General features: G+C 48.6%; 1 protein-coding gene across 1 annotated transcript in view; it reads right to left on the bottom strand.

Annotated features, from left to right (window-relative positions):
- SMOX (spermine oxidase) overlaps nucleotides 1–7,313 on the bottom strand; it is a 49,746-nt gene extending 42,433 nt beyond the window's left edge. The window contains exon 1 of the mRNA XM_032109214.1: nucleotides 7,173–7,313. The gene's annotated coding sequence lies outside the window, so the exon portion shown is untranslated. The remainder of the gene's footprint in view (nucleotides 1–7,172) is intronic.
- Nucleotides 7,314–14,636: the final 7,323 nt, after the last annotated feature.

Below are 14,636 nucleotides of genomic sequence, written 5' to 3'. Positions count from 1 at the left end.
TCCTGGAGGAGCATTACAGGGAGAACACAAAGAGCTGGACTCAAAACAGGCCCGGGAGCAGGAGCTCCCCAGCACAGCCTTCCCAACAACAGAGCCCCTCTCACATCCCACAGCCTGGGGATAGTTATTAACAGGAGCCTATCCCCACCCTCCCTCCCATTTGCCTCCTTCCCATCTCACTCTGCAGTCAAAGCAGTTCTCTCTTTTTTCTCTTCAAGCATTTCTTCTGTTCCTCCCTGGAATATTTCCATGTGTAAGATCTTCAGGACTGGATCCCTGCCCACCACACAGCCCTGGATCCCACCCCAAAGGAAGCAGGGGACAAAAAGGGTAATGACCCGGTGCTTCACTCCAAAGGCCGCGGTCACACTCAGCCCTTTGTCAAGTTCTCTCAAAGCCCAAACAGAGACACCAGATGCCATCGTGATACTGGAGCAATGGTGTGAGCTCCCCACGACTAGAAAAGGACATTTAATTTAGTCTGCTGCAAGGACTTTATGCTCCTGCAAGCATTAATGAATGGCACAAAGTGTCCCATGGGATCAGAGCATCCGAGCAGCAGAGTACTCCGAAGTACCAACCTTTATCTCAGGGTTAAAGCTTGACCTATCACAAGGGATTTTAAGAATTTTTGCTTCCTCATGTGCCCCCCCACACTCTTGGCTCATTCTTGAAAACCCAGTCAACCTCCAAGCTCTGTCATGTCCATCTGTGGAAAAACAAGGGAGGAAGATGACAGCAGAAGTGGTCCCAGGGAGAAACACTCATACGTGTGTTTGTGAGCACATTCCAGCTTACCCACACACGTGTGTGTGTTTGTCAGTACACCCTGGCACATCTGAGGGCACTGTTATGCAATCCCAGAAAACTTAGGTCCCAGATTGCACTCTCCTTAAAGGGCAGCCCTGGCTGTCTGTGTAGTGCTGACAGCAGCAGTCACGGGACAGGCCAGGGATTGGATCCAGCTGAAAAATAACCCCATAAAAATAATACTCTTCTGCCAGGTGTGTGAGCTCCCTGACCAAGATGTCGCACCCACAGTCACAACAGAACACGCACAAGAATAGGATGACCCCTTTTCCTCGAAGAAGCATCTTAAATCTGTGTAAGTCACCCATCAGCCTGTGCTGGAAAAGTTATGCAAGAGAGGAAACAAGCAGTCGGAGACAGGACAGCTCAGAGAAAACATCTCAGGGCAGTTCCACTCCTGAAGCCAGGCTCTTGCAAAACAACCCTCATGCCAGCTTGCCAGGCTTTCCCAAAGGGTCTGTGAGCTTCAGGAGTTCAACTAAAGGATTACCAGGCACATCTTCCTGGCAGAGTCCTCTGGGATCACAACGGTGACTGATTCCGAAAAAGAAAATCCTGTTAGGAGAAGACTAGAGATCAAAGCAGGAGGTTACATTTATATCCTGGAACATGCATCCCATGGGACGGGAGAATTTTTAATTCAGTTTCAGACTAAAAGCCTGTCCAACAGAAAATCAGATGAGCACACTTGAATGTTGCACCTGTGCAACCTCTTTGGGAGAAAATCCATTCCCCACCTGCCCTGAAAAATTAATTTAACTGAACCAACTCTTATAAAGGAAAAGAAACTCCTCCTTTCCTATTCAATTCCCAGTCTAGGGATAGGCCAGGACCACCTGCTTTGCTTAGCACAAGGCATCTTCTGCCTTCATCAGGTACAAGGGAGCTTGAGTAGGTACTTCACAACACAAATGATCCAAAACCAACATGCTTTTATTTTCCCTCCTTCTCAAAGTGTGCAAACATCACCACATCCTGTCCAGTATCTCAGTCATTCCAAGCATGCCAGTAACCTACACTGTTCCACACCACTCAGCTCAATTCAGAGGACACACTTAAGGAAAATCTGGCATTCTGCAGAATAATGAATGGTGAAGAAATTAATAACTAAGTATCCATTCTTCAAAAGTTATCTACATCCATTTCGTTTTCTACTTCATCAGCCAGGAAAACAAATATTTTCTTATTTCTTGAAAGGTAGTTCCTGCCTTTGAACTCAGTAAGTACACACACACACAACAAAAAGTAGAATTAAATGAACTTTTCAAGCCATTATAAAGGCTTTGCAGCCCTTAAAAGACCTATTGGATAAAAGAAATGAAAGTTACCAAATGAAAAATCCCCCACAAGCTGAAATTGTCTGGGTTTACGTCACTTCAGCTCTTTGGGCCCGCCACAGCTGAGATCTCCTCACTCACAGCCCCCTCCATTTCTGGCACTGATCTGTTCTGCAGCCCCCAGTGCTCCCTCCTCCATCCTTCTACTCCAGGAAGTGAGAGGAAAGTGGTCTCAGAGCATGATGTGGAAAACTGCCCCAAAGAGGGAATATTCAACAACAACCCTGTGTAAATCACTACTCTGGGGCTGCAAAATCTGTTTCCCTCAGACCCAGCAAGCTGCCAGCCACCATCGTTTGGAATCAGAGAGCACCAACAATAAGCGCCTTGTTTAACTGAGACTTAAAGCAGGGCCTGGTAGCAGAGAACTACCCGGGAATAGCTCAAGGATCAAACTCCAGCAGAAAAAGCAGAGAGGGGCTTTTTGACCCCACTTGCATTATGTTCCTGCTGATGAGCTCATCACCTTCAGAGCAACCCAGGCCTTTCCCAGAGCCAAACCACTCCCTGCTGCAACCTTACAACCTCCCTTCCATCCCATCCTTGCAACCTCACGGCCCTGGCCCCAAGATGTCACAAAACAAAAACTTCAAGTTGCCATGAAAAATAACACCAAAACTGCACTTAAAAACAAGGGCATGATTAAAATTCACCAAACACCACCATATTTACTGCATTTAAAGATTTCCAGAGGAAAAGGTCACCGGAATATAGAGCACAGCTTCCAAAGCAAACGTCCCTGTCATGCTGCTGTCGGTCTCAGACAGCAAACACATTGTTATAAAAACCCCGTGTGCTGTGTTATCCACAGCTCAGGGCTGCTGGCTGAATCACAGACTGGTTTGGGTTGGAAGGGACAGAAAGCTTATGATCTTGTTCCACTCACCTGCCATAGGCAGGGCCACCTTCTATTATCCCAGGTTGCTCCAAGCCCTGTCCAACCTCGCCTTGGACACTTCCAGGGATGAGGCAGCCACAGCTTCTGTGCCAGGCCCATATCACCCTCTGAGTAAAGAGCTTCTTCCTAGTATCTTATCTAAAAGTCCCCTCTGGCAGTGGGAAGCCATTCCCCCTTGTCCTGTCACTCCAGGCTCTTATCCAAAATCCTCTCCAGCTCTGTTGGAGCCCCCTTAGGCGCTGGAAGGTGGTGAAAGGTATTCCCAGAGCTTTCTCTTCTCCAGGACACCCCCAGCTCTCTCAGCTGCAGTGTTCCTCCAGCCTGCAGCCCAACTCTATCCCAGGGTCCTTCAAGGGCACTGGCTCTTGTGCAAACACAAGAACAGCACCTCAGACTAAGGTTCCTCCAAAGCCACTCTCCAGAGCAGAGCCACACACCACGTGAAACACCTGCAGCACAGCACTGTGCTCCTCAGGTGCCACCACACCCATGGTGGTAACTGGAGTCGCCACGAAGATTTATTTTCCAAGTGGTTCATATTCCCACTCATGGTATTTCTGGAATATTTTCTTAAAATAAAAAGAAACCACTGGAATATTAGATTTTTAAAAAGGGGGGGAAAAAATTGCAACCAATTTCCACGGTGACTCCTGTAAACTCAAGATTTATTACTGTGCACACACCCACGTGCCCTCAACACCGAGCACGAATGCTCAGACACGGCAAAGCCAACACATCAACAGAGCCAATGAAAATGAGACACAAAATCAAGGTGGCTGAAAATTTTCATGTTCCCTCAACAGGAAGATGACAAAGATGATAACACAGTCTGGAAATGCTGTAAAGGTGGTTTTGAGGTGTCATTTGTTAAACTATTTGTGTCTTAGGATTCAGTAATTTGATTAATTTGTTGCATTTGGAGGTTTTTTGTGGTTATGCTTCCATTCCCATGGTGGGTTACCCACATTATTCTGTGCTTGGATTAGTTTTTGCACGCAAGCAGAGCAGGACAGATCCCTAAGCCACATCTTAAAGCCAGAGGTTTAGGCTCACCAGAGAAAGAAGAGTTCAAATCCATTCTTCACCCACATCAACTCCAAGAGGCAATCGTTACAGCTCTTTTATTTATTATTTACCACTCTGACACAATGTTTTAGCTCACCAACAGAACCAAAAAAAAAAAGTTATTTAATTTCCATAGACGACTTCATTAACTTCTGGAGAGGACTAATGTTTGTGGCCTGTGGGAAAGGGTATTTCTACATTTTTCCATTTTCTGGTCTGTTAATTACAATTACTGAGAGAAGGAGACAGTGGTGAGATTTGTGAAACACAGCAGGCTGCGTTTTAATATTTGTAAAAAGAACAGAGAAAATAATATCTCTTTTTTGTATAAACCAATCATACAAAGTAAATCCACATACTTCAGAAGTCAGCATCACAGTTTTCCTTAGATACTCACCTGGGCCAGCAGGAATTTAGTTGGAGAACCTCAGATTTGATTAGAAGGGATTACTTTTCAGTGAGATGATGGGAACAGAAAACATGAAATGATGGAAGGGGGGTTGAGAGACAAGCAGATACACTCCTGAAGCTGGCAGCAGGATGCAGGAATACTCCCCCAGGCTTCTGAGGCAGAGATGGGCAGGGGTCTGATAACTTTTGAGGATGGAAGAATGAGAAAAACCCAAATTACATTACTTGGCTAAGGTGGAGGTGAGTAAAAGCACCATCACACCTCTTAGATGCTGTAGGGAGCCCAGAAACCACCAAGTCTCCTGTTTGTAAGGAATGTTAACAATCTGACAGAGCTCTCCAAACTCTACCTCAACCCCTCCAGTGCCACCAAGTCAACTGAGATTCCTCCATCCCAGGAAAACACTGGGTTTCAGAGATGCCACAGCTAACTCATGACAGCACTCAGGCACTTTTTGGTGGGGGAGATACAACAGGAGCAAGCCCCTCCAGCTCAAACCAGAGAGACAGCCACAAGTGCTTGCAGCAGGGCCGAGGACACAGGATCCCAGGCCACATGCAGTGTGTTTGTGGTGTTCCAGCCACAAACTCCAGCATTCCAGGGAAGCATGGAACAAAGTGGAACAGCTCCAGAGCCACTGTTCCACGAGCCAAAGGATGGAAGGGGATAAAGAAAGGACTGCAGCCCCCAACAGCAGCCAGCATTTTCAGGACTTCAAAGTCTCAGACCTCTACACCCCTTTCCACACACAGCTTAGCCAAAATACCAGCTGGATGCTGCTCCAAACTCAAAGATGTCCAGGTAAACATTTGACCAGTCACACAATTATTTGGATCCAGGCACTGAGTCAGACCCAAGCCTGTTGGATTTTTGCCAGCTCAGTAGTCATCCAAATAGGCTTCCTAGTCCAGCTACCCACTCCACAAGTGGCACGAGGGAAAGGCAGTGCTGCTTTATTTTAAGAGGCAAAGCCAGCTGAAACCACAGAGTTTGCTATTCCCTAAAAAACACGGTACATCTGTTCCACAGCAGTGCCATAAAAGATTAGTAAGTGCTGGCCTAACAATCTGGAAAGGGAAAAGGACCTAGGAGAGCAAAGTGTTATCACTAAGTCAATAAAACAACATCTGTAAAGGACTGAGAACGTAACAGCATTCTTGCACAATACACAGAAATGCTCCTGGGCTGATTTCTTGTTCTCCACTGAACCTGTCTGGTAACTCTGGGAACAGGACTGCGTCGTACAGACTACGGGAAAAGTGGATCAATAGGGTGAGCTAAGGACAGGGCTCTGGGCTCGACTTTGTTTGTGTAGGATCACAGAGTGGATGTGTGTTAGCCGATACATATGGTTTCACTTTTATGTAAAGCTCGTGTTTACATCTACTATATCAGGCAATTACAGCTGGTCCTAGCACTAGGTTTGAGACAACGTGTCTATAATCCACAGAAAGCATTTTTTGGGATGAGCAGAGCAAGGATGCAGCAGAGCACCTCTGTGTCTGAGGCTGAGGATGTAAATAAAAGCTTTGTTGTGAGGTCAGGTTTGCTAACTGACAATTGGCTTTATGCATTTCACTACCCGGCATCCAGCACTAATCCCTCATCTATCACACCGATCTCAAAGACCGAGCAATTCCAAAGGAGTCAATGGATTCGACTGAAAACACCAGATCGGTGTGTGAACCAAGCCCCCGGTATTTTAACAGCTTTGTATAAACAAGAAAACACCAGATACACAAACAAGCTGCGAGTGAGTCTTCACCGCTCGTCATTCACATCCCCACCACGGTGACTTCCCCACTTAACCTCTCCTCGTCGTGTCATCACCGGGAACGCCGAGGCGGGGAATGCGGAGGCACGCGCGGACCCGTGTCACATGCGGGAGATACACTGACATCAACACACGGAGGGGAAAAAAAAACACCCCAGCCACCCCAAAATCCCAGCACAACCATGAGTGTCCTGCCCTTAGCCGAGAGAGCGATCCTTTCTCCCACCGTCCCCAAAAACAGCGGTAGGGATGACACCTGCTCTGCACCTGGGTTGGGGTGTCAAGGGACCGAGGAATGAGGGTCAGCAAATTCCTGGGGTGGTTTGGGGTGTGTGCGATGGGGCACAGGGAGTGGTTTGGGGAGGTGGGATTGTGGGACGGGGCACGGCCCCTCAGGGTGGTGTGTGTGGGATGGGGCACAGGGCTGGTTCCTCCGGGATCGTGTGTGGGATGGGGCACCGGGCTGAACCCTCAGGGTGGTGTTTGGGATGGGGCACAGGGAACGGCCCCTCGGGCAGGTGTATGGGACGGGGCACAGGGAAGGACCCCGGAATGGTTCGGGGAGGCGGGTGTGTGCGATGGAGCACTGGGAACGGCCCCTCGGGCAGGTGTGTGGGACGGGGCACTGGGAACGGCCCCTAGAGCGGCTTAGTGAGGTGGGTGTGTGGGACGGGTCCCGGCTCTGTACCCTCAGACAAAGCCCCCCGCCCTCTCCCCGCCGCTGCCCGGGCCCCTCGGGCGCTGCGTGCGGGGACCGAGCCGGGCAGCCCCGCCGAGGCGGCACCGGCCCTCCCGCCGCAGGTGCCGGCTGAGGGGGCCGAGGGGACCCTGCGAGGGGACCCTGCGAGGGGACCGGGGCCGCCGCCCGCCGCGTACCTCTCTGTGCGGTGCCGGAGGGGACTGTCGGGGTCGGGGCGCCCGCCCGGCTCTCGCCTCGCTGCCTCCCGCGGCTGAGCAGCTCCCGGCGCGGCTGAGCGGCGGCTGCGGGCACTGCGGGCCGAGAACCAGCGCCGGCCTGTTTTCCAGCCGCCTCCCCTGCGGCCCGCCCCGGCTCCGCCTCGAGCATCCCCCGCCTCCGCCTCCTCCTCTTTCCCCTTCTCCGCCTCCGCCTCCTTCGGCGCTTCCTCCGCCCCGCTCGTGATCTTGTGCGACTTGAACGTGAAACTCTGTGGCTGTGTTTCACCTGTTCGGTGAAAGAAGCGCATTAAACCTCATTTCCTTCCTAAGCGGGACAGGTCTTTTTCACCTTTTGCGGTTGCCGCTGTAGTTCAAGGCTGCTTTGATAGCCTTGCTCCGGGGCGTTCACCAAACCACAGAGCAGACCCAGCGTGGAAAATAACTTAATTCCTGAACAATTTTTTTCCTATTCCTGTCCAGACAATGAAATTAATCTCATCAGGGTCCACCTCACAATTAAAGCCCAGCCTGTGGACCAGAAAAACACAGCCCACCACAATCCTACCCAAACACCGTCACACTTTCTTATCTCTCACCATCTGGTTTCTGCCACTCGTTGATAGCAGTGTTCATGCAGTTGCACGAGGCAGTCTGATACACTGAAAAAAAATGTTATATAAAAAATCAAAAATAGGCGTAATTTTAAACTTTTTTCAGCTGAAAGACCCTTAAAAACTAGCAAAGAATCTTCTCCAATATATATATATAAACACTATAATACATAATGTGGATGCAATGTAAATACATGTATACATAATACATATATATACACTATATATACGATAATAGACATTTTTATACATACATATATATACATATATATATATATGTATACATACACTAAATGTATATTGGACACCCCATCCCTGGAAATTTTCAAGACCAGGTTGGACAAAGCTCTGAGCAACCTGGTCTAGTGAAAGGTGTCCCTGCCCATGGCAGGGGATTGGAACTGAAGGATGTTTAATGTTCCTTCCAGCCCAAACCATTCTGCAATTCTGTATTTAATAAAAATAGTCTTAAATGACTCTGGGCACAGAGATTCTGCCATGGAGACGTTTTCCAAATGGAGGGGTAAGCCAAAAAAAATCCAATTCCAGTGTCACAGTCTGGGAGATGGCACTCAGAGCCCAAAAGCAGAGCAAGATGTCTCTGCTCCTTCTGAATTTGTTGCCTTTCATGCAGCTGCAGGGTAAAAGTCTCTTCTCCAAGAAGCAGCCCTGTAAACACAGGTTTTATTAAATTACAGCTTCTTTCCAAAAAAAGTTTGTGACCAGGATTGAGCAATGTGTAACTCACGGGATGCGCGTCCACCGTGGAGCTGGCACACTCAGACATCCCGCAGCCTTCCCATTAAATGCTGGCTGAAATTGCTTTTGGATGCCTGGAGGGAAAGTCTGGAGGAAAGACTGCGCCTTGGATGGAAATCAGTCATGTCTGCACGCTGCCTTCAAGCATTTTAAGATTTTATAAAACACGCTCAGCTGCCTGCCAGAGGTTTGCACCTGCACGGCTGGGCTGAGGTTGCTGAGCCAGCTGAAACATCTGGGGAAAACAGCAAGAATAACATGGATTTGGGTTTCCCAGCTTCATCAGATATCAGACAACTGTGCAAACTTTTCAGTGTCATATATACAGTGCTTGCAGGTTGTTTTCTTCCAGACCTTGAGCTTCCCTGACTGCCCTTCACCGCTGCCATCACCACTGGACTCAAAACCCTTCCAAGCCCCTCGGAGCACCCAGATGCTGAAGCCACTGCAGTGTTTGACAATCAGTATAGGACAAGGGACAATATAAGAAGTATCTAAAGCTATGAGGGAGCATCCAAAGGAACAGCATGAAACTGGGGAAGGGTCTAGAGGGAAAGCCATACAAGGAGTGGCTGAGGTCCCTTGGTTTGTTCAGCTGGACACTGAAGAGAGACCTCACCATGGTCTGCAGTATCCTTGCAAGGGGAAGTGGAGACACAGCTCTGATCTCTGCTCTCTGTGACAGTGACAGGACCCAAGGGAATGGCTGGAGCTGTGTCAGGTGGGGTTTAGTTGGGTATTAGGAAGAGATTCTTCCCCCAGAGGCTGCTGGGGCACTGAACAGGCTCCCCAGGGAATGGGCACGGCCCCAAGGCTGCCAGAGCTCCAGGAGCATTCAGACAACCCTCTTAGGCACAGGGTGGGATTGTTGGGGTGTCATGTGCCAGAGCGGCCAGAAGCTGGACTGGTTGATCCTTGTGAATCCTTTCCAGCTAAGGATATTCTATGATTCTGTGGCCACACACTGTTTGGGATGAGGTTTGTGAGCCTGCCAGCCATTGGGACAGCTGTCCCCATCCAGCACACCACAGGAGCCAGCCTGTGGCTGGTGGTGGGCTCTGCCCTCCCACCTGTGCCTCACAGCCTCAGCGTTGGGTCAGCACCAAGCCTACAGGTGGAAGCAGAGCTTTGCAAATTAAAGGACTTCAGGGAAATGAGCCATATCCCTGTTTTACCCAGCTATATCTGGAAAGAGAGGAATTGGCAATGAGGTTGGTTATGTTGGCTGGTAAGAGCAGCCTTTCCCACCAGACCGGACAAAGTCCGAGGTGATAAGGAAATAGAGACAGTTTGATGGTCCAGCTTGGAGGTACCTATCTGGAGAGGATGGAGGGGAAGCCAGGATTTCCTGCCTGGAGTCCTCAGCATCTCACAGAGCAGCACCTGCCCCTCAGGGCTGCCTCTAATCCAGGCTGTGTTTGTTCGGAGCCAAGGAGGAGCCATAAAGGACAGACTGGTGCCCCCCTGTTCCCACAGAGAAGCTGACCCATGAGGGATGCTTGTCATCCAGCAGCTGGGAAAGCCGGTGAGCCAATTCCTGCTGAATGGCACTTCTATTTCCTCCACAGCAAATAAACAACCATGCTGCAGGGCTGCACCAGCTCTGAGCTCACTTGGCTGCAGTGTGAAGGATTTGAACTAAATCTAGAAAGCTCTGGGTATGAGGAGTCCCCTGGGCTCTACCCTCTTTCTCCAGTTTAAATTTGGCAACAGAGCCAGCCCTAAGGAGCTGAGGTGTTTTGAGGGTACGCGAAAATGCAATTACCTGTGGGAAAATAAAGCTAAAATGCCTTGCAAGCCCGTATTTAATACAGTGTTCAATGCACTAAGGAAGAGGAATTGACAGATATGACTGAGGCTGGTGCCTTGTGCAGACAGTAGTCCCAAGGACATTTGATTAAATCCTAAAATCAGCACTTTTTGTGCCTTTGACATTTGTTTTCTATGAGGTCTATGAGACATTTGTTTTGTTTATTCACACAGTGAATAAAGCATCTTCCTGGGAAGAACTCATGAAGGACAGGTTTATGAATGAAATGTAGAGTGAATGGTTAAAGCCTGGAGAGCCTAACCTAAAAACTAGGGAGGAGAAAGACCTCCTTGTGCAACACACCTGAAAAGATTGCCAAGAGCTGCAATCCAGAGACATAATCGATGTGGGGAAAGAAAAATGAATGATTGCCTGGAAGGTCTCTTTCTGGAAGGGTTTTTTGCACCACAGAATGGACAGAAATAGCTCAGGCCTCATGTCCTTCAACTTCCCTTCAGGTGGGGAAGGAATTCCAGAAAACAAATCAGGAGAGCTCATGGTGGGCACATGGAGGGTGGGAGGGGACCTGGGCACTACATGAAGCTGTACTTCTGGCCAAGGCAATCTATTGGATGGATTGATGCTGCTTTTTTTATTTTCTGCCAAGCAAAATGATGACTTAAAGCCATTAAGTGATTGTTCTCTAGATTCCTATTGACCAACATAATGCCCCATTCCTAGAACTGTCAGGTGAGATGATCATTAAGCCTGGCGTGGAGCTTTTTTTAGGGAGATAAAGATCCATCTGCCTGAAAAAGAGAGCAGGAGTGCCAAATAAGAACAGGCAGCACAGAGTACCCCTCTGTGCTCCAAAACACCCCATTCCTGAAGTTTGGTATAAAAAGGTTTTGCCTTTTACTGTTCTCATGGAGCATTTTTCATCCTCAGATTTAGAAATGTTGGGAAAAGTGCTGTTATCTACTTGAAGTCAGGAATCTCAGTACAAAGACACCTGATATGAGCCACAGGGTGTGCTGTGCTTCAGAGGTTGCCCACTCTTGCCGAGATTTGGCTTTGGCATTCAGAGGGTGTCTGCAGTGAAAAGGCCTCATGAGTTTGGCTCAAGTTTTTTGGGGGATCCACTCACACACTGACATCTGGCAGGACCTCATGAAGTTAAAATATAACTCAAACAGAAAATGTGTAGCTCAGAACAGGAGGGTCCTATTTTCTAACCCAGGAATCGTTGTCCTAAGGGTACGTGGGCGCTGATTTTGGCTCCTGCTCTGGGCAGGGTGACGCACAGTGACAAAGCCACTTGTGCTTCCCCAAGCAGGACACCACGTACAGTCTGAAAACGCCTGTGTTAAATAACTGCAGCAACTCCAAACAGCCCAGCTGGCTTTTCCATCCTCTACACTGTTTGTTTACTGGAGAAAGGCTAACCCCTTTTACCTGCAAAGTAGGCAAAGCAAACTTGCCATGAGGGCCCACATTTAATGCTTTATTATCTTTCCATCCGTCCGCAATACAGAATTTCCATGATTCATTCACCCACTTGAGGAACACTTGAGCAGTCAAACAAAAACATACATTCCCAGGAGAAAAACCAAACCCACGTCCGGTGCAGGAGACAGAAGCATGCTAACATAAATACAAAATCCCACCAGAAATTTTATCTGAAGCAAGGCTGAGGATCACAAGCACAACCAGGAAGGGCAGAGATCAAACAGTATCTCCTCTTGTGGGTGTTTTTCCCCTTTTCCTCACAATCCCCTGACAATAAGTCAATAAAAGATTTTACCAAAACTACAAAGGGAACCTGAAAGCCCAGTAGCCTCCCTTTGAAAGTATATTCAGGCTACAGGCAGTTTCAAACGTCACCTCAGAGAGTGTGCCCTTTGCTAAAAAAGCCTTTGTGACCTTCCAGTCATCCCAGTGTAGCTGCAGCAGTTCACAGGAATGAGTAACAATGACCTTTGCTATTCAGTCATCATTTGACAGGCTGTTCAAGTGACAGGGAGCTCTCTCATAAATATTTCCCTGTGATGATGAACAATCTGGACACAGCTCACCTTTGTGGTTAGAAATAAAACTAGTCCAGGTGAGGTTCATCCTTACTTCCTTCTAGGAAGGTGATTTCCAGAATGACACTGCTCAAGCAGTAATTTCTTCTAATATCCTGAGAGCTACAGGCTTTAACACTTTCCTACATGGATTTCTGGAAGGATATAGCTGCTGAGAAAAGTATCCAATCCAACAATGGGGAAAAAATCCATGTGTGGAAGATCCTTTGCAATCCTCAATAAATTGGTGTAGCAAGCACACACCCTGAAAGCTTGAAATGTGCTGCTGTGTCTGCCTTATATCTGTCAAGCTTCAAGTCCCAGATACTTATTCTCACCACAAATTTCTCTCTGCTAAATTTAAAAATCCTTCATGATTCCATCTCTGTGAGTTCTTGTACCTAAAGTGCCCTTTTGGTTTCACTTGGATGAGGAAAATTGGAAATGCTTTCCCTGGATCACAGGCAGAAAGCAGGTTAAAAGGGGGCACTATCTCCTACACACACCTGTGTGCTGGCCAGGGAACAACCTGAGTCTCCACAAGTGGGAGAACAGAACTCACCACTCTCAGCTCCCAGTTATTTTCTCCTCAAGAACTTTGTGGGTTTCTCTGTATTTAATAACCTTCTTTGGATTTTGTTTCCATGAGTTGGTCTGCTCTCCTCAGCTAAATATTGATGATGCATCAAGGAATAGTAGCAATGGCACTCCTTTGATTTGTAGGGAGCTGGCTATTTTCATTCATCGTAGAATCATGGAATCATGGAATGGTTTGGATTGGTAGGGACCTGAAAGATCATCCTGTTCCAATCCCACTACCACGGGCAGGGACACCTTCCACTATCCCAGGGTGCTCCAAGCCCCATCCTACCTGGCCTTGAACACTTCCAGGGATCCAGGGGCAGCCACAGCTGCTCTGGGCACCCTGTGCCAGGGCCTCCCCACCCTCACAGGGAACAGTTCCTTCCCAATATCCCATCCCTCCCTGCCTTCTGGCAGTGGGAAGCCATTCTCCCTTGTCCTGTCCCTCCAGGCCGTTTTCCCAAGTCCCTCTCCAGCTCTCCTGGAACCCCTTCAGGCACTGGAAGGGGCTCTAAGTTGTTGCTGGAGACTCCTCCAGGTGAACCCCCCCCAGCTCTCTCAGCCTTTCTTCATAGGAGAAGTGCTCCAGCCCTCCATGCTCTCACGTTCTTTTATTGTGTGACACAATGAACAGCTGAATTCTCAGCAATTTATCACTATTTTGTGCACCTCTAGCACATCCTTCACAAGTTATTCCCAGGAGATTCAGTCTTATCTCACCCAACATGCCTTCTTGTGAAAGCAGCTGTGAACATTTACACATCTTTGTCGACAATTCAGCACAGGTTGCATGAAACCACAATCACTTAAACTCTTCTGAACACAAAAAGAATCCAGGAAATGAAAATTTGGCAGGTGCAAAGGAAAGGGTTGAATGTGGAAATCTGAGAGAAGGCTTTGCCACTGACAGCAGCGCAGCTCCTGCCTTTATCTCACAGCAGGTAGAGGAAAGCACGGTGGAAAAATGCAAACTCGTCCTGCGAGTCTTGTTTTGGATCTCCAGCAGTGGCCAGGTGTTTCAGACAATATATCCCTCTTCCAGGAAATTTGTGGCTGGTTTGGGCGTTTCCCTTTAAAAGCCAAGGGCTGATACCTGCAAAAGCCTGGGAATGATCCTGAGACCCTCCCCTGTTTCCATCCCAGCCTCTGCACTCCCTGCCTCCCCTCCTCTACCTTGGCACTGCGGCGCCCACAGCAGCCTCCTCACAGCTCTCACCCCTTTTCCCTGCCCAGAGCAGCTGCGTTTCCCTGCCGTGCCCTGCTCCCTGCCCGTGTCAGGCTCCCAGCTCCTGAGGATGCCGAGTTCTGCAGCCCTCAGCACAGAGGCTGCCTTTGTGTTCTGCACGTGTTCGCTGCCAAGAGCTGTGAGCCATCCTGGCACTGCGCTCCCTAAAAATAGCCTTGCCCCACGGATAACCTGCCATCTCTTGGAGTGGCAGGTCTTAAAGATAAACCCTCGTCTAAACCCGCGCAAAACGAGGCACGAAAACAGTCCTGGGGTGGAGAGGAAGGAACGGCCTAAGAGGTGTAATAAAGAACACAGGCTTGGTACAGCCACAGGCAGCCAGGAAAGCATTGCCAAGGGGCCTGGGGAGCAATTGTTGTGTATAACCTGCACATGGACGTAATACAACTGCTGAGCCACAGGGGTTTTTTTTACAGTCAGCTCCAAGTT

Source organism: Corvus moneduloides, chromosome 5 (genome assembly GCF_009650955.1).
Source record: "Corvus moneduloides isolate bCorMon1 chromosome 5, bCorMon1.pri, whole genome shotgun sequence".
NCBI lineage: Eukaryota > Metazoa > Chordata > Aves > Passeriformes > Corvidae > Corvus > Corvus moneduloides.
Note: the sequence above shows the minus strand (reverse complement) of the source record. Positions and strands in the feature narration are given on the sequence as shown.